General features: G+C 48.4%; 1 protein-coding gene across 2 annotated transcripts in view; it reads left to right on the top strand.

Annotated features, from left to right (window-relative positions):
• Positions 1 to 25,202, top strand: part of LOC126545730 (uncharacterized) — a 984,485-nt gene that overhangs the window by 335,544 nt on the left and 623,739 nt on the right. The gene's annotated exons all lie outside the window — the stretch shown is intronic.

Raw genomic sequence — 25,202 nt, 5'->3', positions numbered from 1 at the left:
CACAACGTGCACACAGTTTTATGTCACGCTTAAATTGCAGCACATTTGATTTCATTGGCGCCGACAGAAGCGAACGAGCATGCCGAGCGAGCTTGCGATCGCTGGGAGACGATGTAGGCCTAGCTCGCCGGCCGTCTATCCGGGGCCGAGGGTCGTTGCGATGCGTCCGCAGCTCGTAATAAAGCGCCTAAATTCGTCAGCACAATCAATGCCTGAACATTTATGTTTCTCTTAAGTGAAAATACGGTTAGTTTTCCCGGTGCCGTTAGTAGCAATGAGTAAACAGGCCAGTCAGGCGAGCCGCTTCGTATACAGACGATGGCTGGCGCGTCTGCGCTTACCGCGTCCGAGTAGAAATCACGCCAACGATTTACTATTTCGCACAACGTTTTATAACTCAGACTTTTTCGAGGTCACTTTATTCTAGAAGTTATTTCGTGTCAGAAACAAATTGTAGCCCATTTATGTGCCGCCGTCAGCGGCGAAAGAGGCCCGCGTTTCGACCAGGGAGAGAAAAAAAAACTGACATGATCGGAGCAGCGAGGCGCCCGCTCGCCGGCCCCGCCCCGCCGGGTCTACCACGTGGCCATGACGTTCAAGCTACCGGCGCTGTCATTGGCTGCGGTCGTCCGACCGATGCGGCAGTCGGACGACAATATTCAGCAAGTTGGTCGCGCACGCTGGCTGCGCGTCAGAGCATACGTCATGGCTTTTTGCGAACAGGTGACCACTTTGTTTACATTCCCGTTTGTCCCGTCTCGTTGCTCTCTGGAACCGAAACTTCGACTGGTCGCTACAAAAAAGACTGCAAATAAAAACATGTCGCGCTCTGAAGTAAATGAGGTTTCGTGCCGTGATTACTGGGTCATTAACTACTTATTAAAGCAGAAAAACCACGTGGATTATTTTTGTGTCAGTACTCCTTTAACCTTGAATTGGCAAAGCAAATTCTACCGCAAGGTATTTGCCTTGCCAACATTGATTGTCTCGGTGACCATCACGTGGCAACTTTATCGACCGATGCTTCTTGCGAGCTTAGCAGGCCCTTCGTGCCAGCCTCGGCCGCCGATACCAAGATACAGAAAATGGTTGCAATGGACCTGTCTTCTGAAGACCTTTACCAAGTATTATCGTCCTACAGAGATATTTTCGACTTCGACGATCGCCCTTTGGGCCAGACGCTCGCGGTCAAGCATCGGATTCTTATTGGCGATGCTACTCCTATTCACCGATGACCATATCGAGTTTCTGCGTCGGAACGCCAAGTAATTCGAAGTGAAGTGAACAAAATGCTTGACAAAAACATCATTGAGCCTTCTTCGAGTCCCTGGGCGTCACCTGTAGTGTTGGTTAAGAAGGATGGCAGGTGGCGCTTCTTTGTAGACTACCGTCATCTGAACAACATTACTAAGAAGGACGTCTACCCGCTCCCACGTATAGACGACGCCCTTGACTGCCTCCTCAGTTCCAGCTATTTCTCTTCTATTGATCTTCGTTCTGGATACTGGCAGATTGCTGTTGACCATATGGACAGAGAAAAAACCGCGTTCATCACACCTGATGGCCTATACCAATTTAAAGCAATGCCGTTTGGATTATGTAACGCCCCGGCCACCTTTGAGCGTATGATGGACTCCTTGCTCCGAGGTTTCAAATGGTCCACATGTCTCTGCTTCCTCGACGACGTCATCGTCTTCTCGCCCACGTTCGACACTCACCTTGAGCGTCTAACAGCTATACTTGATGTATTTCGAAAGGCGAAGGTGCATCTTAACTCGTCCAAATGTCGTTTCGGCCTCCGCCAAATTACTCTTCTGGGCCACCTCGTTGACGCTTCCGGAGTACAGCCTGATCGCGACAAAACTCGCACTGTCCGAGACTTTCCGGTTCCGAAGACAGCTGCAGACGTTCGAAGTTTTGTAGGGCTATGCTCGTACTTTCGTCGTTTTATTCAAGATTTTGCGGCAATTGCTAGACCTCTCACTAATCTTTTGAAGAAAGGCGTACAATTCTCGTGGGGTACTGCAGAAGCCGCCGCCTCCTCTCGTCTCGTTACTCTTCTCTCCTCACCACCCATTCTCGGCCACTTCGACCCTGATGCCCCTACAGAATTGCGTACCGATGCCAGTGGTCATGGCGTAGGTGCCGTCTTAGCTCAGCGTCAGCGTGGCCAGGATCGCATTATTGCTTATGCGAGCCGCCTCCTCACACCATCGGAGCGCAACTATTCCATTACGGAACAAGAATGCCTTGCTGTAGTCTGGGCGGTTGCAAAGTTCCGTCCTTACCTTTACGGTCGCCCTTTTTCCGTAGTCACTGACCCTCATGCTCTCTGCTGGCTCTCATCGCTAAGAGATCCTACAGGCCGGCTTGGTCGATGGGCTTTGAGGCTTCAAGAATTTTCATATTCCGTGGTCTACAAGTCTGGCCGCCTGCACCAAGACGCTGACAGCTTGTCGCGTTACCCTGTTGATGACCCTGACTCCTCCAATATTACCAGTGCTGCTTGCGTATTCTCTGTGTCGCAGCTGCTTCATTTCGCCGACGAGCAACGTCGTGACGCCAACATCCGAGCACTCATCGACCGTTTTGAACACCCTCCGGCCGACGCCACAATACGCCACTTCGTCCTCCGCGACGGTACTCTGTACCGTCGTAACCTTCATCCGGACGCCTCTGAGTTCCTACTTGTCATACCTAAACACCGCCGCTCAACCGTTCTAGAAGAGCTTCACGGCGCACCAACGGCAGGACACCTCGGCGTATCTCGAACCTATGACCGTGTACGTCGCCGTTTTTCTGGCCGGGCCTTGCCCGTTCCCTACGACGGTACGTCGCCGCTTGTGAATTTTGCCAACGACGCAAGAAGCCTTCCCAGCTCCCCGCTGGTTATCTGCAGCCGCTCGACACCCCTGCCGAGCCCTTCCATCGCGTCGGCTTAGACCTTCTCGGCCCATTTCCGGAATGTACATCAGGAAACAAGTGGGTTGCAGTCGCGGCTGACTACGCGACCCACTCCGCCGTAATCCGCGCTCTTCCGACCAGTTGCGCAACTGATGTTGCGGACTTCCTCCTGCATGATATCATTTTGATTCATGGTGCTCCGCGTCAATTGCTAACAGACCGTGGCCGTACGTTCTTAGCCAAAGTCATTAACGACATCATGCGTGCCTGCTCATTACAGCATAAATTTACCACCTCCTACCACCCTCAAACGAACGGCCTCACTGAGCGTTTGAACCGCACCCTTACAGATATGCTATCCAAATACGCTTCAGACGACCACCGTGACTGAGACAGGCTCTACCTTACATCACCTTTGCGTACAACGCTTCCCGTCTCGACACTGCTGGCTTTTCTCCTTTTTACCTCTTGTATGGCCATGAACCGACGCTACCACTGGGCACTGAGCTTCCGTCCACCACAGCATCAACAAGCGCTTATGCCCGTGATGCTATCGCCCATGCTGATCATGCTCGCCAATTTGCGCGCGCTCGTCTACAAGTCTCTCAAGACAAACAAATGCAACGCTACGACCTCCGTCACCGTGATGTCAATTTTGTGCCTGGCACCCTCGTGTCGCTTTGGTTACCATGGCGTAAAGTTAGCCTTTGTGAAAAACTGCTTTCATGCTACACGGGCCCATATCGCGTGCGTCGCCAAGTGACCGAAGTCACCTACGAAACCGCTCTAGCCACGCCCACTACGTCCTCTCCTGTGACAACCAGTGACATGGTCCACGTCGCCGGACTCAAACCCTACAACTCTCTACGCCCCTTGGATATTTAACAGCACCGTGACGGCGCTTTTGCCGCCGGGGGTAGCATTACGATATCATCGAGCGATGCTCAAGGGACGAGCCGCCGTGGGAACGACGACGAAGTGGGTCTGTGCCCCTGGCGCTCTGGCTCCAGTCCATTGTACATAGCCTGTAAATAGCCTCTATCGTCTGTGTCTTACTGCACGTAACAATATATATATATATATATCTACATATATATATTGTAACGCACAGTTGAGTGACCGTCCTTTATTTTACTTTGGGCGAACTTGTGCCCGACAAACAGCTAAGCGAGAGCGTTTCTACAATATCAACAGTATTTTCGCAAGAGTCGCACATCTCTTCTGCCCTCGTGTCCCGCACTGATGACACTTTCCTCCGATTGCGCCTTACTTGTGAGCTTGTGTTGCCCGCTTAATGGCCGCTATCTTTCGCAGGTAGCAGTAAACAACTGGACGGACGCAGGAAGCGGCTGGCGCGCGTAATTTGAAGTCATCTTGTGTCATTGTCCCCCTTCCAAGACTGCATCGTCCCGATGCTCGTACAGAAGGCGGTGGCTTCTCGGCTGTTATTCGCAATGCTTGCAGGCAGAAGCAGTTATTGCCTGTCGTAGTACGGTTTCATTCGGACGACATGAACGATTTCTGTTCGATGCCGCTGTCGTGATGACGTAACATGACCTTATGGAGCAACTTCGTAGTTCAAGGGACTAATTCGGCGAATTCTCCTATACGGGCCAAAATAACGACGAAGCTTCTCGGATAGGCCGCGCATCCGTACGGGATCCTACACCAATACTTTTCTCCAGGTGCATGCTGGACGTCTCGTCGTCGCAAGTTGTATCGGTCCGCCTCTGTTTGCTGTTGCTGCTGAATGTGGTGTCGCGGCACCTGCCGTGCTTCTTCAGCTCTTCGTGTGTAGTCGCTGACGTCATGGTCATTTTCGGAAGTCTCATCTACAGGTAACATTGCATTTCAGTTGTGGTGATGGTCCGGCCAAAAACGAGTCGGAAAGGTGCCATTTGAGTCGTCTCTTGCACAGCGCTATTGTACGCGAACGTATCCTATCCCTACAGTATTCGGTCGGTCGCAACGACGCCGATTTTCAGCTAATTGATTGACACGCTGCGCAGGAACTGTTCCGATTCTGTACAAGCGGCGCGAAATCAGCTGAAAGGCCCACTGCCTGCCGGGAGTGACACGTCTTCGACACAACGGCTATGAAAGAAGCCTACGACGGATGGAAGCCCAGACTCACTCAGCAGCAGCGCCCGCAATGACGTCGATCTTCAGCTAACTTATTGACAAGCTGCGCAGGAACTGTTCCGATTTTGTACAAGCGGCGCGAAATCAGCTGAAACGCCCACTGCCTGCCGGGAGTGACACGTCATCGACACAACGGCTATAAATGAAGCCTACGACGAAAGGAAGCCCATACTCATTCAGCAGCAGCGGCCGCACCGACGCCGATTTTAAGCTAACTTATTGACAAGCTGCGCAGGAACTGTTCCGATTTTGTACAAGCGGCGCGAAATCAGCTGAAACACCCACTGCCTGCCGGGAGTGACACGTCATCGACACAACGGCTATAAAAGAAGCCTACGACGAAAGGAAGCCCATACTCATTCAGCAGCAGCGCCCGCCAAGACGTCGATCTTCAGCTAACTTATTGTCAAGCTGCGCAGGAACTGTTCCGATTCTGTAGAAGCGGCGCGAAATCAGATAAAGCGCCCACTGCCTGCCGGGAGTGAAACGTCATCGACACAACTGCTATAAATGAAGCCTACGACGAAAAGACGCCCATACTCATTCAGCAGCGGCGCCCGCAATGACGTCGATCTTCAGCTAACTTATTGAGAAGCTGCGGAGGAACTGTTCCGATTCTGTAGAAGCGGCGCGAAATCAGATGAAACGCCCACTGCCTGCCGGGAGTGAAACGTCATCGACACAACTGCTATAAATGAAGCCTACGACGAAAAGACGCCCATACTCATTCAGCAGCGGCGCCCGCAATGACGTCAATCTTCAGCTAACTTATTGAGAAGCTGCGCAGGAACTGTTCCGATTCTGTAGAAGCGGCGCGAAATCAGATGAAGCGCCCACTGCCTGCCGGGAGTGAAACGTCATCGACACAACTGCTATAAATGAAGCCTACGACGAAAAGACGCCCATACTCATTCAGCAGCGGCGCCCGCAATGACGTCGATCTTCAGCTAATTTATTGACACGCTGCGCAGTTTGGTCGATCCTTTTCAGCTAATCTTGCCTCTTCGCGTAAATCACGTGTGCTTGCGGCTGCTGCTGTTGACTGCTGCCCAGTGGTTGAGCTAACATTACTCTTCTGTGTCTGCTGAAAATGTCTGCTAAATGTCCTGCATGCCATGAAAAACTTACTGTACTATGCGCGCCATGCGCGGAGTGGGATTTGAATTATCACATAAGAACACGCTCAGGTGTTAGTGAAGCTAACTACAAAAAAAAAAAAAAATCGGACATCGGAAAGAAATCATGGAAGTGCACTACCTGCACAACTGCGACTGCTCGAAGTGGACAGGGCACTGCTAAACAAAAGGAAGCTGGCTGTGACCTGGCAAAGGAAATTTCTGACGTACAGAGAAAGCTTACTGTAGCACTAGAAATGAAGGCAAGAGTAGACAACATAGACGCTATCATGACGACAGTTAGCTGCATTGAAACCTCTGTAAAAACAATGTCAGAAAAATATGATGATGCCCTCAAACGGATGGCATCCCAATGTGCAGGTATAAATAGCCGAAAAAATGCGTTGAAAAAGTTGAAGAAAAAGTTGACAAAGAGGAAATAAAGATATTGAGGCAGGAAATGAACAGTCTCGAACAGTACAGCAGACGGGAAAACATGGAAATCCATGGGCTGCCTTAGTACACCGATGACAAGCTTTTTGAAAAAATCCACCGCCTGACAGATGAACGTAAGGCTGCCCGACCTTCCGAGGCTGATGTGGAGGCATCGACTAAGGGGTGGAAAAGGGAAGACGAACTGTATTGCCCCTGTGCGTTTTTCCTCGCGTGTGACCACGGATAAGTGGCTAAGCAAGAAGAACAAAAAATCCAAGATATGTGTTTAACGAGAACCTTACAGCTCAAAATAAGGAACTGCTTTGGAAAATGAAGTCAAAGGCAAAAGAAAAGGAATACGAGTTTGCTTGGGTCAAGAACGGAAAGCTGTTCGACCGTCGTACCCCTTGTAGCCGGATTATCAGGATTGTTGCTATCGACGACCTAGAAAAAATACGATAGGCCTAACGCAAAAGAGCTGCTTACCTGATGCCGTTATCCCATGGCAAAGTGGATTTCCGAAGGAGGCTATCACGACTATGATTCTTTCCTTGATTGTAAGATACGTTGTGATAAGACATTATCTGTGTGCCACTTAAATGCGCAAAGCTTACGAAATAAAAAGAAAGCGGATCCGGGCCGGCATGTGAAAACGGTGAAAGGCGTTTCCAGCGCTCGTTCCGCTCGGACGTGTTTTTCCGTAGCTGCGGAATTTCGCCCCGTTTGCTGGTTTCTTTTCCCCGCTACTGGAACTCTGTTGTTTATGGACCGCTTTGGCGGTTCGTAATTACTACTGGCGCCTATCTACAAGGTCCGTCGTCATCTACACCCTCCGGCGGCGTCGTCCAACTCGAGTTCTTGCGCGGCTTCGCGAGTGCGAGTGCCCCCGCGGCACTCGCCGCGTCGGCGCGGAGCATCCAAGCTGTTGTCCGCTGCGTCGAAAGAGCGGAGCGTTGCCGATGCAACTGCCATCCAAGTCAGGAGCGTCTCCTTCGTGGGGACAAGTGCAACGTGCGAAGGCGGTAGCCTGAGCATGGATACCACCAACATGGAGCAGAACAGCCCTGCTGTCGTGGCGCACACCTCAGCCAAGAGAACGAAGGAAGCTACTGGCCTTCCATCGGATGAAAATGTAGCTCCAGCAGCCCCGAAAAGACCTCGCTCATCACAAGGCCTGCCCGCACGACCGACACGCACGTCTCCGGAGTCGCCAATGACATCGTGGTACAAAGTGGTTATCAAGCCTCGTGCTAGATATGACATGTCCACTCTGCACAACCGTATCATTCAAGCGGCCCTGGACGCCTGCCTCGAGACTTCCCGATTTCAAGGTTTGTCTCTACACAAACCCACTAATATGGTCTCAGTATGGGTGTCTGCTATGGCACTAGTTTATAAACTCGAAGAACTGCAACAAATACAAGTCTCGAAAGAGTGTGTCCTTCCAGTCCAGGCGTACCTCGCCAGCGGTACCGATTTAAGACGCTACGTGGTTAATCGCGTTGACCTTGACGAAGAACCCGAGAGGCTCCTGCAGGAACTATCGTGTCCCACACACAAGGTCGTGGCTGCTCGCTACTTAGGCAGCGGTCGTACGTGCCTAATCACGCTTCAAGGTCCTAATTCCCCACCTGAACGTATCCTGTATTACGGCTGCGTACTGCGCCCGCGTCCGTTCAAGCCTTCCGTTGTGTACTGCTACTCTTGCTTTAGACAGGCACACATGAAATCATCCTGCCCCTACCCACCTAAGGACGACACCATGGAGCCTGAACCGTCGGCATCGTTTAGATGCGGCCTATGCCAAACAAACGATCGTGACATCACTTCCACGACGTGTCCTACGAAGTTGGAGGCCACTAAGAAGGCTGGACAACGCCATTCTCGACAGCCAGCAAGGACCCCTCGAGATTTATCAATGAAACAAGTCCCTGTGTACAACCGTTACGCCGTTCTGGCCTCGCTAGAAGAGGACGCTAGCCAGGTGACAAAAGCAAGTACAGCGACAAGTAATGCTGCCACTCGTACCTATAGCGCAGCTGTTAGGTCGTCCACTGCACGACCGCAACGGGCATCACAATCGATAGAAGACCCACCGCTTCCTTTGGCAGACGAAGAGTTCGAGATCGACGCTCGCCTGGCCAACCTTGAAAAGGAAATCCAACGTCTCAAGGAACGCCGTACAGTGCTCCGGCGTCGTCACGACGGAGCGCGGCCGTCGCATTCGCCGTCGACGTCTAGTCCTGCTCATATGGCTAACCCGACATCTGTGTCGAAGCCTCTTTCACCCCAAGAACTCCTGCGCTTCGTTGCGCAACAGCTCCAGCATCTCACCTCGGTTTTACTGGCCAATCTTAATCTATGATGGCTGCTACGTCTTCAAGTGTCCCAGAAGGCATCTTACAGTGGAACTGTCGCGGCATCGCGGGGAAGGTCGGAGAGCTGCGTCAGCGTCTCAGATATGGGAAGCTGCGTGTTTGGGCTCTACTGCTTCAAGAATCCAACGGCCTGCCACCAATTCCAGGATTTGTGGCATACTCATCGCCTTCAATGTTGGACCGTAGGAGTACTACGCCCGATGTCCCTCCAGGAAAGGCTGCAGCGTATGTAAGATGCACTCTTCATCAGACTCGCGTTGATCTTTCACGGTGGTGTACTATGTGGCAAGAAGTCGTGGCCGTATTGGTTCGTCTCCAACGCACGGACGTTATCATCGTTTCATACTATGCCCGCCCCTACAGCGGTCCTGCGGCTCGGTTGTGTCTCGGCTGGCTGGCGCACCTACGACAGAAACATCCTGGTTGCCAAATTATGGTAGCAGGAGATTTTAACGCGCCCCACACCACATGGGGATACGCTATTTCCAGGGCGCGTGGTACCTGTGTGCTGGACACATTTATGGACGCCCAATTCACTCTGCTTAATAATGTGTCAGTGCCTACTCGTCGGCGAGACCACCCTCGCGCACCGCCACACTCACCGGACTTATCTTGGTGGCTAGGAAGGACGACCGTCACGTGGTCATGTGAACCCGACTGCTGGGGTAGCGACCATCATCCGATTCTCCTTGGCTTATCTTCGGGCGGTACAGGCCGCCTCCGCCGACTATGTCGAGTGGTGCACTGGGATCGATACAGGGCGGTATCAGAAAGCAATGTATCCAACTTCATGGTGGACCCGTCCCATTGTCTTAAGGTGGCATTAGCTGAGGCGACACGTACGTCGTGGGTTGATGAATCGCGAAACGCTCCTGATTTGCAACTTCTGCGTCTCTGGGCGTCGCGCCGCCAAGCAGAACTTGCATCAGAACGTGACCCTGCATCAAATACCCTTCGCTTAGAGGCCCAACGCCTTATTGCAGTAGCTCGGCGCCATGAACACCGCTTAGAACGTGGCCGCTGGATGGACTGGTGCTTTTCTCTCGGACCTTCGTCGTCCAATGCCTCCATTTGGCGCACCTTCCGAGTAATGGAACGTGGTCGGCGCCCTCCAGAGCTCGCAGCCTGCGCCCTGTTAGCATCGGGCCAGACACCAGCAGTATTCGCAGAAACTGTCGCCCACACCTTTTTTCCGGCTTTGGACACGGCACCGCCTCCCTTCGTTGTTCAAAACTGCCTTCCCTCTGACATCGAGGGTATACAAGCTGCCTTCACTATGGCGGAATTTTTAGCGGCAATCGACCTGTCGAAGCCATGCAAGGCACCAGGACCGGATGGCATACCGTATGAACTTTATAAAAACACGGAAGGCAAGGTTCGCGAAGTGCTGTTGGGGGCCATAAACGAAGCTTGGGCTACAGGAGTCATTCCGGATTCTTGGCGGCATGCAGAAATGGTCGCTATTCCGAAACCCGGAAAACCCCAAGGTAATATCGCTCATATGCGCTCAATAGCACTAACCTCAACATTAGGCAAGCTGATTCAGCGTATGCTCGCGACACGTATTACATGGTGGCTCGAGCGGTACTCATGGTATCATCCTGGCCAAATCGGGTTCCGTGCTCATCTAGGCGCAGAGGATGGCCTTGCGTACCTATCTTCTATGGTTCTCATCGGAGGCCATTCCCGAAGAATTCGCACGATTCTGGCAATGGATATTCGTAAAGCGTACGACCATGTGAGTCACGAAGCAATTGTCGAAATTCTCCATTGGCTTCAGTTCCCTAGCCATGTCTGCACATTCGTCGAAGCCTTCCTGTGCGCTCGCACCTTCTCCATTCGCCTGGCTGGCCAAGCAGCAGGTCAGTTCGTCGCACATCGGGGTGTCCCACAAGGATCTGTGCTCGCACCTGTCCTTTTCTATATTGCTCTCCTTCCACTAGCCTGGAAGCTATCCACGATACATAACGCACAGTACATAATGTACGCAGATGACATCACTGTCTGGTCAGTTGATCCTGAAATCTGCCACCAAGAACAAGCGCTCCAAGAGGCCCTAAACATGACGCACAACTGGTGTGCTCAGGTAGGCCTTGACATTTCCAAGGACAAAACGACGTACATGTCAGTAGCGAACAAGTATGGGCGCCGTCTACTGGCACTCCGGCCTCTTCAGTTAACTCTGGATCAGCAACAATTACACGAGGCTTCAACTCTCCGTGTACTCGGCCTTGAAATGCTTTCCTCCGGATCTGCGGTACCACGGGTCAAGAATGCAAAGCAACAGGCCGCAGAAACGATACAGTTGATACGTCGGATTGCGAAGAAATCTGGCGGAGCGAGCACCAACATGGCTCGCCTGCTTGTCCGTTCTGTATTGCAACCACGACTCGTCTACAGAGCCCAGTTTCATCATCTCACGAAGGCACAATGGGCTCGCCTTGAGGCCATTAATAACGAAGCTATGCGGGCCATAACGGGACTACCACGTCTCACTCCGTTGCCAACCCTACAGGCTGAGTCCCAACTCAACACTATTGACGAGCTCGTACACCAACGTCGATGCGCGCGTGCCCTAAAGCCATCATATTTCGGCTCGGCTGCTTCACTGGCCCGGTACATGGGACACGAAATAGACAATCCAGCATCTACGAGACCCGATGTAGCTCCGTGGAAAAGGGTACAATTAAGTGACAATAAGCCTCTTGGTCGTCTGTATATCCCGGTTCCTCGTCAGGCGAATGCCCATGTTTCCCGCCTTCATCGCGCCGATGACAATCAAGACGATGCGACTCTTGTAGCATACGCTGATGCCAGTGTTAATGGCACCATGATTCACACAGCTCTCGTGTGTCCATTGATACCAGAGGCAGGCCAAACGTGCTCGTATGTTGCCGATCCTGCACCACCGGCCTACCTTGCCGAGCTTGCTGTCATACGAGACGGCTTGGCCGCGTTGCTACCAACTGTTCAAGATGCTCGATACTCTCAGATCATCATTCGCACAGACTCGACTCAAACCATCCACGACATACGTAGGGTGTCTCGGTCCACTCTATTCTCAGATAGCATTCACCGTCTTGCTGCCACTACGAATATCCTCATACGCGTCCAGTGGGTGCCTCGAGCAGCCCTGCCGGGTCTCCTTGAAGCAGATATGGCAACCCACCCACAGATTACAACATACCCACTTCCACATTTTCCTGAAGACGCCTGTGGACGACTGATCCGGGAAAAGGAAAACCTCCGACGTACCACGCGAGCTCTCATACCTCCGCGTGGGTCAGACCTCCCTGGTGGTTTAACCCGCCGAGAGGAGGTTACGTTAAGGAGGCTACGTGTCGGGGTCCCGCTCACCCCGTCTGTGACCGCTCTCTGGCCACAACAGTACCATGGTCCTTACGGCTCATCGTGCCCATTTTGCAACACAGGAATCCAAAATGTGACAGTGACACACCTATTATGGACGTGCCCAGGACTTCATCTAAGCCGTCTCCGCCACCTCCGGAAAACAGGCCTTCGGCCTGGCCGCCCACCCGACTTTGAACGTTGGATTCATGGACCCCATCATCGTTCACTCCTAGATTTTTTACACGAGTCGAATCTGTTCGTGTATTTTTAACATCTTTTGTATTATGCCTAAGGGCATGCTTTCGAATTAAAAAAAAAGAAAGCGATGGATATGTTTCTGCGATCGATCAAACATCAATTTGACTTGATGGCCTTCTCAGAAACCTGCATGAATGAAACAGATGTTATTGAATTCGCAGGATATAAACATACATCCGTTTTCCGTAATGGTATGCGAGGTGGAGGAATCACAGTATGCGTGAAGGAACACTTGAGCTGCAGTGCGATTTATAACTATTGCCGAATAAGTCCTCATTATGAAACAATTATGATAAAATGCGACAGCACATTATGTGTAGTGGTCTATCGACCTCCTTCGGGAACATTTTCTGTGTTTCTTGATTTTCTTGATGGAATGCTGGAATGTTGTATAGAACATAGTTCGTCCATTGTTGTCATCCGCGATATTACCATAGATGCATTATGCTCCGATTTCAATAAGCAAAAGCTTATTGATATGTTTCTCTCATACGGATATGAAAATATCATTCATGTGCCAACAAGGGTAACAAATACATCCAGAACTCTACTAGATCTTTGTTTCACGAACTGTAACTTGACCGATATAGAATCTGGTGTCTTGTTAGCGGACCTGAGTGACCACTTACCGATCTTTATTTTTCTAACACACCTTGTACAACATGCTACACGAACCTCTCACTAATAAATTAAGTACACAGTCATTAATGACGAAACAATTCAATTGTTCCAAAGATTACCAGCAAAAACAAGCTGGGATCACGTTTACCATTCAGAAGACCCGGTCGTAGCATACGATTTATTTACTGAGGAAATTACCGATATTTACAAAAAACCATTTCCAGTGAAAGAATTTAGCAAAAATAGCGAAGTTAGGAAGCCATGGATTAGTAGAACGCTGTTAAAAGAATGAGGGAACGTTATAGACTTTTTGCCCTATTAATAAAAACAAGAATTCTTGACTACCTGGGTCAATATAGGAAACTCAGAAACAAATTGGGGCATGACATTAAAAAAGCGTGGCATACATATTATGAAAACGAGGTTGCATGTATCACTACCAACCCAAAGAAAACATGGCAAACCGCGAGCTACCTCATGTCAAAGGCTCGGAAGAAAGAGCAGCAATAATTACGTATTGAAGGCACAATCTATACTGGAACCTCGTTAACTAACAAGTTTAATAATTACTTTCTAAATTCTGGAGCATTTAGTACAATAACCACGGATAGTTATAGCATGGAGGGCAAATTATACACGAGACCTGCCATTGCGCGCTCAATATATATGGCTCCCACTACGGAAGCAGAAATCTGTTCGCTACTGCTAAAATTAAATAACAGTAGTACTTCAGGAATCGCTAATTTGAAAGCACAACCCACAAAAGCAGTTGCGCACATTATTAATCGTCCACTGTCATATTTGCGCAACTTGATCTTAAGTTCAAGTGTTTTCCCTGATAAGTTCAAGATTGCAAAAGTTGCAGTAATTCACAAGCGAGGCGATAGTGGTGTCTTGAGCAATTATAGAACAATCTCTATCTTGCCAATGTCCTCGAAAATAATAGAGCAAGTTATCAATGTACGCTTTCTAAGTTACTTTCAACAATATAACGTTATAGTAGAGCAGCAGTATGGGTTTCAGAAATATAAGTCAACAGAAACGGCTCTATTACATAATAAAGATAAAATAATCGATAATCTTGAGCATAAATTATACACTGTAGGATTGTTTCTTGATTTTAAAAAAAGCATTTGACTCCATTAAACATATCTTATTGCAAAAGTTGACCAATTACGGAATTAGAGGGGTTGTCTTAGATCTAGTTACCAGTTACCTAACGAACAGAACTGAATATACTGCGCTAAACCAAGCTCAGTCTGATATTGGTGTTATCTTGTTTGGGATACCACGAGATTCTATACTTGGACCGTTATTATTTCTTCTTTATATTAAAGACATCGTAAATATTCCGCTCACCCCAGAAATTATCCTCTATGCTGACGACTTTTTTCAGGGGCTAATATAAGGGACATAGAGAAACAAACGAATACCTGGCTTGAAAACTTATGGCTTGGCGTGAATAAATTAGCTCTAAACACGAACAAAACAAAATATATTGTTTTTAGACCAAATAATGAATATATCACAGGCATTGCTCTTCACTTCGGTGACCACCAAATGGAACGCGTTACATCCCATAAATTTCTTGGTGTAGTTTTTCAGGAACACCTAATTTGGTCAGCACATGTCGCAAAAATACAAACAGACATCTCACGAACAACCGGAGTCAATTTTAAACTAGAGGATCTGTTACCACGTTCATTAAAAAAACAAATATATTATGCCCTAGTGCACTCTCGTCTGCACTGCTGCCTTCTTGTCAGGGGTACGGCCACGAAAACGAATTTAGAAAGGCTATATGTACTACAAAAAAGTGTTGCGTCAAATAAAGAATGTTCTGCGCTCAGCACACTCTGCCTCACTATTTCAAAAACATCGAATCTTGACTATCACAAACATTCGATGTAGAAAACTAGCGTTAGTTATATACAGTCAAATAAAACAGAATTCATCGTTTTTCTTAGAAACATACGCCCATAAAGAACACACGTACAACCTCCGGCATACCACTTTTAAAAAAGAAAGCATTCGCACTAACTACGGTTCACAAAAATTATCACACCAGATTCCTGACTTCTTGTATAGACACAAAACAGTTGTGACCGTTGTCACTGGCAGCGTCTCAGCGCATTTAAAAAGAGCATAAACGGATAGCTTCTTGGCACACAATTTTGAAATGGGTTTTCTTCTTCTTTCGGTGTGACAAATGAGCACTAAATGTTGATTTCAGTTGTGACTTTGTTTTTATTGTTCCTGTTTCATTGCTTTGGCCGATTTTCATGTACTTCATGTCACAAATGTTATTCGTTCTTAGTTGCGCATTTCTCGCGATACAGAGTACTCCTGTTTCAAATGTTTTCATGTTCATGCATTATTGCCAGTGCTTTCCACTGAAATATATTGAAAGTTTTGTCGACAGGCGATGTAGCAATTAAATAGAAGGATGTTGGGTGATATGTCTGGAGAGTGGGCGGAAGGGGGTTGACACTATGTCAGGCATTATTTGCCTTTATGTCTGCCTCCTAGACAGCAGTTTTCTGATGCCTAAATAAAATACTTTGACTTTGACTATGTTCGGTGCTCCATGTACACGTATATTGACAACATATCAGTCAGCGTTCTGTTGAGTCGTGCAGTCAGACCATTTGTCTGCGGATGATATGGGGTGGTTTTTAGGTGACTGGAGTGCGTCACTTTCATAATAGACTGTGTCAAATGGGCAGTAAACACGGTTCCTCGGTCCTTGATGAGAACTTTAGGAGCGCCATGCCGTAGTACTATGTTAGTGACAAAAAAATGTGCTACTTCTTCGGCCATTCCCTTGACAAGAGACCCTGTCTCAGCATATCGACTTAGGTAGTCAGTTGCAACTACGATCCAACGCTTTCCTGATGAACATGTAGCAAAGGGGCCAAGTAAGTCTATTCCAACTTGTGCGAATGGAGTTTCCGGTGGCTGTATTCGTTTTAGGAACCCCGCAGGGGCGTCTGCGTCAGCAGGCGTTTGGTGCGTTGTGACACCACGTACCCGAGCACACAAGGGTTGGACCCCCCCGCGTGTAGCCGTGCGCGACTTAGCCGTGTCTGGGGAAAAGGAGATCCTGGGGGTTGAGCCGATGCTGGGTGTTTGGACCTTTAAGGCCCCCGGCGGACGCAACACACGTCTTCGGCCTCGGGTTCACATAGACGGCACCTCCAGGCTAACCCACCTGGAGGAAATGGGCAGTCACCTTTTCCTGTCCTCTTCAATCTTCGTCTTTCTCTTTCACTTTCAATGTTTCCTGTCTTCTCTTCGCTTCTTCTTACTTCCAGACTTCCAGGTGGCGAGGGTTAACATGGTGTACTTCTCCAACCTTGTGCATCGTATATTAGGTTATAGTGACTGTGTACAGCTGGGGTCTTCGTTGCTTTTGGGCTTTGTAGCGTCCCGTTGTTGGGCTCGGTGGTGGGTGGCTGGCATAGCTACCGAAGTGATATTTATTTTGATGTCTTTTTCATCATTCCCCGACTCCCTGTCGTCCGCGGGCGCGGACTGCGTGAATGAGGAGGAGAGACACGAGGAACCCTGCGAGACTTATTATGAAATATACCATTGGTATCGCTTGAGACGTCGCGCGCTCCCACCACCGGCCAAGCAACTCGACAAAATGCAAGCGGTCGCGTTTCGACGACTTCAGACAAACACATACCCACACCCAAAGTACATTAACAAAATCACAGGGGGCAAGGAAAGCGCCCAATGTAGGCTCTGTTCAGAAACAGGAACACTCACACACATAATGTGGGAATGCACCTCGCTCCTGTTCTCTCATCCTCCGTCAGCAGCGAGACTGACTGGACAGCCTGGCTCAGTTTCGGGGACGTCGACCGACAGCTTGAACTGGTGGACTGGGCGGAAAAGGCCAAGCAGGCCCAGGGCCTTACTTGAGCCCAAACCCTCAGCCACGTTCCCCTTTACCCTTCCCCCTTTCAATAAAGTTTATCACCACCACCCCGACTCCCTGATCGCCCTCTTTCCAAGAGAGGGCGCACCGATGGCTCTCTGAAACTTTTTGGCCAGACGAAACAAATTTACCCAATGTACCATGTCTTAAGTTGTGGAAACCCTGATAAAACAGCAGGAACTCTATCACCATTTGTTGTCGCAAAGTCCCTTACTGAGATACTAGCTCTCCCGGCTACAAGGCCATGAAAATGGCCAGCGGTTATCTGTTGCTCGAAGTTAGCGACAAGAAACAGTACGAGAATCTGTCTGTACTTGTTGAAATTAATAGTATCTCGTCTCGATAAATCCCCATCGTTCTTTGAACAGTACACGCGGAGTCGTATCTGAACTAGATCTCCTGGATTTGAGTGAAACGGAGCTGCTTGAAGGCTGGAAGGAACAGCACGGGACAAATGTCCAAAGAATAAAGATCAGGTGGGATGACAAAGAGATCCCCACTAAACACCTCATTTTGACATTCTGCACAAGCACTTTACCATAATATATTGAAACAGGCTATATGAAAATCAAACTAAGACACTACATTCCAAGCCCGCGCCGCTGCTTTAAGTGCCAGCAATTTGGTCACGGTTCTCTGAGCTGCCGGGGCCGTACCACATGTGCAAAGTGCGCTTCAAACCAACACCCTGCCGATAATTGTAATAGGGCACACCGCTGCGCAAACTGCGAGGGTGACCACCCTGCATACTCTCGGTCATGTCCTTCTTGGAAGAAGGAAAAGGAAATAATCACATTAAAGATCAAGGAGGACAGTTCTTTTCAAGAAGCGCGAAAGCCTATTTCTTTCCTCCATACCGCAGGGTATGCTGGTGCGGCGCGTAGGGTGGCAGCACCGCAGCAGACTGGGGCATCAGGCCGGCCCACAAAGAGTGTGGCCACGGCAGTGTCCTCAGCGCCCCAGGCGACAGTAGCGAGCGCTGCTGCGCCGTCTCTAAAGGAGGGCCTATCGACCTCTGGGTCGGTGGCCTCCAAGGCTCTGCTTTTCGAGGCAAGGCCTACCCTGAAAACACTCCGCTCTAGTGAGTGGATGTCCAGCGGCTCCCAGGAGTCGATGGACACAACCACAAACTAGGTGGCGCATACAGCGCCTCGGGAGTGGCGCACATCAGGTGACCGCTCCAAGAAAGACAAGAGCCGGATCATGGGGTCTGGAAAGGCTCCATAAGCCAACTGGCTCCTCTTGACACACAGCACATAAACACAAACAATATGGATACGCAAATATTACACTGGAACGTAAGAGGTTTTATCCACAACTTCGATGATATCAAAGAACTCTTACACAAATACAATCCAAAGGTGCTGTGTGTTCAGGAGACACATCTTAAATCTACGCCACAAACTTTGCCAGGCAATACGCTATTTTCCGGAAAGACCGAGATGATGCTGTTGCATCGTCCGGTGGGGTAGCAATAATAGTCGACAGAGGCGTTGCTTGTCGGCAACTACAACTCCAAACTCCTCTTGAGGCAGCTGCTATCGAAGCAGCTCTATTCAATAAACTAGTTACCATCACGTCTGTATAGACCGTTTCATCGGGCGAGGAGGATAGGGCGCGCGGAGAGCCTTTCCTCCTCTCTGGCTTGGGCGATCCGGCGCGGCGCTGCTTGAAAGTATTGCTGTCGCGTGCTGCGGAACGATTTTTGAGATGTTTTAGATGGTACTTTGTGAAATTTACGCCGTGTCCGTTCATATAAGGTCGTCAGGGAAGCCTTTCGGTGCATCGGTAACTACAGTTGGCGGAAATATCTTTTGGGGGCGCAAAAATGTGACGCGTTTTACCAGCCGCGGTGTACGCACATTATCAGTCGCGTTGTGTGTATGTGTTGTGAACTATATTGCTTATATCGGTTTTAATTCAACAAAGAAAAGCGGTGTCTCTGTATTAGCAGCATGAAATGATAAATCTGCTCAATATCTGATCGCTTGGCGTAGGGAGTAAAACATAAAGCATAAGAGCGCATGCTCGTGCACGGCCAACCTAAGGCAACCACGAAACATCTAAGCGGCAGGCGCAATTAAATATTTGTGATGCACCGGCATCGTTCTCGCGCATTTCAAGTTAGTAGGCTTCAAATTACCATATGTCTACGCTAGCCTTCCTGCATCAGGCCGACGGCGCTGCTCAACACAGCTGTCACTGCGGTTGGTGAACCAGCACGATACATATGTAAGCTGTGCGCTTCGGCATTGCCTTTTTGGCCTGCATACAGCCATAATATATGAGGGATCGCATAAAAAGAATGCGATGCCTATTTTTGAGGACAAAATTTCCGTAATGCGTGTGAGTGCGTCGTAGAGAACGGAACGAACACAACCGAAAAAGAAATTCGGTTATCATCCTCTTTCTCGAAAAAGCAAGAGAAAACGGGCTAACGCCGCAATAGGGCCTCGCATAGTCACGCCGCACAACGTTTATAAATATATAACCGCTGATGCGGTATGCTTGGACCATGCGGTATATATAACAAAGATATGTAATCCAGCACCTACCACTGCTTAGGACGCTCGCGCAGTTCGTAAACAGTCCGTTTGCTGGACAAGCGTAATTCAGACTGTAAGGTATGCTGCTATCACTTGCCAAAACTATTTTATGCAGGGGCGGAAACCTCATCCATCGAACCAAGTAGTCCCGCAATGTAACCTGCAGCGAACAGTTTGAACGCTTGTCAAAGTATAATATCACAGCTCCTATCGTAGCAGAACAGTACCCACGCTCACGCTGTTACGATCGTCGCGTATGTTTCATGGCTCCTAAACCGCAGCTTAGAAATAGAGAATAATACTGCAATAAGGTCACATTCAGAAATACACAATTCATCTCCGAGGCTGATTGTAGACTCGAATATGCGAGCACACATCGCGCTGCGTGTTCCGCCCACCTCAACGCCAGCAGAAATTCCGGCCATGACGCCTTAAATCACTTCAGCACGTCTCATAGAACCGTTTACCATGTAGAAGACGCACGTCATACTAAACAGACCGCACGACCGCGAAAACGAACGCCAGAACCTGCCGCCGAGCGTATACCTGCCATGCAAAAGACCGCTTTCACCCAAGCCAGTATGGCGCTGCTCATAGGTGGCGCCACTGCGTTCACAATATGGCGGCGCCTACGAAAAAACGGTCTATACATCCCCACAAGTTATCAACTCTCTAGCACAACATTTCAAAGCTTTATTGATGAGCTCCATCACCTTTACATAGTCGTCGGTGATCTAAATGCGCATAACACACTGTAGGGAGACTCTCGTTGCGATGCGAGAGGACGGCTTATAGACAACTTCCTATTCAATTGAAGTTCCTGCTTGCTTAACAAGAAAAAGGCAACATTTTACAGCTCTGTACATAAAACATTTTCTTCGATAGACATAAGCATAGCGTCTAGTAGAATTGTGCCATATCTGGAGTGGGATGTCATTATAAACCCTATGGCAGTGATCACTTCCCCATCGTTCTAAACCTTAAAAAACAAAGTGAGTGTGTTGCACATTTTCCCCGATTGAAAGTTGATTCAGCCGACTGGACGCAGTTTCGCGAACTAACGCAGCTGCCCTGGAATGTTATCTGTGAACTTAGCCTAGACGACGCAGTATCATATATAAGAGCGTTCATTATTGATTCAGCATCAATATGTATCCCACCCGCCGTGGTTGCTCAGTGGCTGTGGTGTTAGGCTGCTGAGCACGAGGTCGCGGGATCGAATCCCGGCCACGGCGGCCGCATTTCGATGGGGGCGAAATGCGAAAACACCCGTGTATTTAGATTTAGGTGCACGTTAAAAACCCCAGGTGGTCGAAATTTCCGGAGTCCTCCACTACGGCGTGCCTCATAATCAGAAAGTGGTTTTGGCACGTAGAGCCCCATAATTTAATTTAATTTTTTTTAATACGTATCCCCCTAATAAAAGGCTCGCCCTCGAAACGACGTATTCCATGGTGGAATGAGGACTGTAAGGAAGCCAGGAAAAAGCAAAACAAGGCTTGGAATCTCCTCCGTAACTCTCCAACCACAGAGAATCTAATTAATTTCAAGGCGATCAAGTCCAAAGGTAGAAGAACGCGCCGCCGCGCTAAGCAGGAAAGTTGGAAAAACTACATAAGCCGCATCAATTTATATACAGACGGACGAAAAGCGTGGAACAAGGTAAACAAAATAAAAGGCCGCGAAACTCATCCCTTACCTTTATTAAATACACAAGGAGACACTCTTGAGGTCAGGCAGATTGTCTAGGAGCACATTTCGAGCAAATTTCCAGTACATCTCATTACACAGATACATTCGTAAAATACCAGCGACTAGCAGAACAGATGAATTTGGCTCAGGAAAGCACATTCAACGAAGTATACAATCGCCCATTTAAAATGGATGAGTTCAAGGCCTCACTGGACTGCTGCAACAAGTCCGCTCCAGGAAGTGACAGAATAGTGTATGAGATGATCAGACACTGACATCCCGAAACCCAAAAAACACTACTGTCACTCTTCAACTCTATGTTCTCCGCCGGCTACATTCCTTCTGTCTGGAAAGAAGCAATCGTAATCCCTATTCACAAAGAGGGCAAGGACACTTCCTCGCCCCACAGTTATAGGCCTATAGCTCTGACTAGTTGTCCATGCAAATTATTTGAGAAAATTATTAACCGTCGTCTCATCCATTTTCTTGAAAGCAACAAGATACTCGATCTTTTACAGTGCTTTTTTAGGGAGGGTAGATCCACAACATATCACCTTGTCGGCATTGAGGCAAATATCCGTGATGCCTTTGTCCACAAACAGTTTTCCTGTCAGTATCTCTAGATATGGAGAAGGCATACGACACAGCCCGGCGCTTTGGAATCTTCCGTCATCTGTCTGAAATGGGAGTTCGAGGCAACTTGCTGTATGTGATTCAGTTACCTCTCTAACCGCACCTTGTTGGTAACGTTCTGTCTCGTCCATTTACGCAAGAGCTGGTGTTTCACAAGGAGGTGTGCTAAGCTTTACTCTTTTTATTGTCAAAATGAACTCGATCCAGACCGCCATACCACGTAGTATGTTTTATTCTGTATATGTGGATGACATCCAGATAGGTTTTAAATCATGTAATCTAAGTATCTGTGAGCGACAAGTACAACTTTGGATAAATAAATTGTCTACGTGGGCGGACGAAAATGGTTTTAAGTTAAACCCTCAAAAAAGTACGCGCGTCCTGTTTTCTAACAAGAGAGGTATACTGGCGGACCCCGTAATCAATCTCAATGGAGAACGGTTGTCTGTGAGCTGTGAACACAAATTCTTAGGGATCCTTCTAGATAGTAAGCTAACTTTTGTGCCACAGCTTAAGTATCTTAAGGCAAAGGGCCTCAAGACTATGAATCAGCTGAAGCTGTCGTCAAGCACAGCTTGGGGAAGCGACAGGAGATGCCCAATAAAGCTGTACAAAAGTCTAATATTAACACGTCTTGACGATGGGGCCATAGTCTATAATTCTGCTGGATCTAGTACTCAAAAAATGCAAGATCCTGTCCACCACTTAGGCATCCGCCTTGGAACAGGCGCCTTTAGAACTAGTCCTGTGCAAAGCCTTTACGTCGAATGTAATGAATGGTCCCTATACTACCAAAGGAGATATTTAAGTCTTTCGTATGCCTTGAAGGTAAAATCAGCTGTGGATCATCTATGTCCTTGAATTATTCACGACTCCTCCACGGTCAGGCTGTTCCGTAACTGCCCAGGTGTCCGGCCTCCTCTGTCCCTCCGGTTGGAAGCACTCTCAGAAAACCAGGGGTCCCTCTTTTAGAGAATGTTAATGGCCCCCACTCGGCTTCCACCGCCTTGGGAGTGGCAAAAAATCCAATGTGACATCTCTTTCTTAGAATTATCGAAACAAACACTTGAGGCTCACAAACACATTTTCTTGAACTTAAAGAGAAGTATTCCTGTGACGAATATTACACAGATGCTTCAAAGTCTCCTGCTGGTGTTGCTTACGCAGCTCTCGGACCCTCATTTTCAACAACTGTGGCACTAAACCTACACATCAGTATCTTTACGGCAGAAGCATTCGCTATACTTTCGGCTATTAAACACATAAGGCGCAGAAATGTCGCTAAGGCTATTGTCTTTACAGACTCATTAACTGTCGTGAGAGCCCTAATTAGCTTACGAAAGGATAAGAATCCCGTTTTGAATGAGCTGTATAGCTTGTGCTCCGCATATATGTGCAATCAAGCGATTATCCTATGCTGGGTACCTGGCCATAAAGGTATTAAAGGCAATGAAGTTGCTGACGAAAGCGCTAGGTCAGTAACTTTTAGCGACGCAGATTCAAATATGCCAATCCCTGCCACAGACCTAAAGCGTTTCCGCGCCGTAAGTTGAGGAATCATTGGCAAGCAGAATGGGATATACAAACATTGAATAAGTTACACATTATAAAACCAAAACTGCGGAATTGGATAAGTGGCAAAACAGCACGGTACAAGGAAGTACTTCTTTGCCCATTAAGAATAGGACACATTTACAGTACTCACTCCTACCTCTTGAGTGGCGGAGATTCTCCTACTTGTAGTAGGTGCGGCGATGGCCTCACAGTCATCCATGCTCTTATCCAGTGCCCTGCAATAGAAACGGAGAGGAAAAAGTATTTCTCTTCTGCATATCGGGAAAATATACCTCTTCACCCTGCATTTTTTCTTAGTGATGAACCGCTTTTTAAACTGCAAGTAGTCTTAGATTTCTTAGCCGAAACCGACACTCTGAAAATAATTTGGCCAGGAAATTTTAACACGTGATTACCAGCCCTTCTATTCGAGGGCAGTCTTGATGCTCTGGTGTAACTGTTGTTTCGTTTTCGTATGTTTTTTTATTAACGCAATTCCCATCGTCCACCTCCATAACTAATCAGTGTCAGTAGTTTAGTAGCTATGTATTTAGCCATCTACAGCGAAAAATTTTAGGCCCTTATACAGCCATGTCACACCTACCACAATGACTTCACTGTCCACGACATTCACAATAAATCCTTTAAATTACCGTTTGTCATGGCGCGCTTTGGCCATAACTGGCCCTTGCGCCTTTAAAAAAAAAACACATATCATCATCATTGGTGTTAGGAAACCTGCTGGCTTAAATGCTGGTATTTTACGTCTTTGGCAGTCCCTGCAGGTTCTTACGTAGTGTTGCACAGAATTCATTAACTTTGGCCAGTAACACTTAATGCAGATGCGTGCAAATCTTCTGCTCACTTCGAACTGTCCTGCTCATGGGTCGTCCTGGCACGCTTCCAATACCTGGAGTCGCAACTTTGAAGGTACGACGAACAGAAATTTCTCTGCACTGCGTTCAAAATTTCTTTTGTACAGGACATTATTTCTCAGGACGAACGACGACAAGCTGCGGAAAAAAGCTCGTGGAATGTCGACAGGGTGTCCTTCTAGGTAATCGCTGAGCAGGCGTAACTCCGCGTCAGATCGCTGATGCTGAGCCATTTGCGATGTTGTCACAGCCCCTAGACAGGGAATCTTGTCCATTTTCTGTAAGTGTAGATTTCGTGTATTCAATCAGAGCGCGTGACAAGCAATCAACATCACTGTGCTTATGACCGGACTTGTATACGATCATTCCATCGTATTCCATGCAGCCTTAGAATCCATCTTGCAAGCCGTCCAGATGGGTCTTTGAGATTCCCAAGCCAGCACAACGAATAATGCTCACTGATAGCTCGAAATGGTCGGCCATATAAGTTTGGTCTAAACTTGCTGATGGCCCCAATCACCGCGAGGCATTCGTTTTCTGTCGCTGAGTAGTTCACCTCAGCCTTCGAAAGTGTTCGACTAGCATATGCAATGACTCGTTCCTCTCCATTCTGCCACTGATTGAAGCCGGCACCGAAGCCTAAATTGCTTGCGTCTGTGTGAATATCAATTCTAGCTTCCTCGTCAAAATGGGCAAGAACTGGGTGGTTCTGAAGGCGCTTTCGGAGCTAATTGAAAACATTCTCCTGTTCA

This window comes from Dermacentor andersoni, chromosome 1, assembly GCF_023375885.2.
Source record: "Dermacentor andersoni chromosome 1, qqDerAnde1_hic_scaffold, whole genome shotgun sequence".
Lineage (NCBI taxonomy): Eukaryota > Metazoa > Arthropoda > Arachnida > Ixodida > Ixodidae > Dermacentor > Dermacentor andersoni.
Note: the sequence above shows the minus strand (reverse complement) of the source record. Positions and strands in the feature narration are given on the sequence as shown.